Source organism: Sinocyclocheilus anshuiensis, unplaced genomic scaffold (assembly GCF_001515605.1).
Source record: "Sinocyclocheilus anshuiensis isolate Anshui unplaced genomic scaffold, SAMN03320099.WGS_v1.1 scaffold542, whole genome shotgun sequence".
NCBI lineage: Eukaryota > Metazoa > Chordata > Actinopteri > Cypriniformes > Cyprinidae > Sinocyclocheilus > Sinocyclocheilus anshuiensis.
Genome location: NW_015547685.1, coordinates 597,207 through 598,348, shown reverse-complemented (window position 1 = coordinate 598,348; position 1,142 = coordinate 597,207).

Below are 1,142 nucleotides of genomic sequence, written 5' to 3'. Positions count from 1 at the left end.
AGTAAATGCTAATGCGCGACACCTGCGCCACTCACCGGTCTCGAGTCCCACGGAGGAGCTCCAGAAGGATAAAAGGAGGAGTGACGGCAGTGTTGGACGAGAGAGGACCAGGCCTGGACTTTATTTGGTGTTTTGTGTGCACGAGGTGCTGGCGCTTTACTTTCATTTTGTGTTGTTTTTTTTTATTAAAGTGTTTAAATGTTCGCCGGTTCCCACCTCCTTCTTCCCGAACTACGAACTTTGTTACAGCCACATTTGTGGAGAATTTGTGATATTGTTGTCATATGCACATAATGACAACTCTTTGTCATTAATTCCTGCAACTGCTTCAGAGTTGCTGTAGGCCTCTTGGTCACCTCTCTGACCAGTTTCCTCCGGCTCTTTCATCCAGTTTGGAGTGACGTCCTGATCCAGGGAGGGTCTGTGTTGTACCAAATACCTTCCACTTCTTAATGATAGACTTCACTGTGCTTCTAGGCATTGATAAAGCCTTTGAATTTTTTTTGTATCCATCTCCTGACTTGTGCCTGTCCAATACTTTATCCCAGAGATCTTTTGAGAGTGCCTTGCCACCCATAGTTGATTGTTTGCTTCAGTTGCACTACCAAGGGCTGAAATGCTCCAGGAAAGCTCTTTTCATGCTGAGCTAATCAAAGTGATCACAGCTGAATGTCAAATAGCTTTGTGTGCTATTGAGAAGGTCATTGGCTACACTTGATTGTGTTTACAAGTCATTTTTAGGAGGGAGGTGATCCTTTTTCCAACTCAGTGATTCTGTTTTTTTATTATAATTTTTTTTCTGACATGTTGGTGTTATATCTTTCACTTGGATGTTATAAGTTGCACTGAGTAAATAACAGCTGTATAAAACAAAAACTGTGTCCGTCTTCATTTCAGGCTGCAAAGCAACCAAATGTGATTATTTTAAAGGGTGGTGATTCAATACCCACTGTATCTTGATATTTTTCAGCTTTTTGGTTATATTTTCTATACATTTTTGTTTATATATTTGCTCCGAAATGGGCTAGGGGATCACATTTTTGCATTTAAAAGTTTAAAAACATGAGATGCAAAGAAAGTGGAATGGAAAAGTTTAGAGACTTGTTTTTTACTTTTAACTTGACCACCCCGTTTTTAGACTG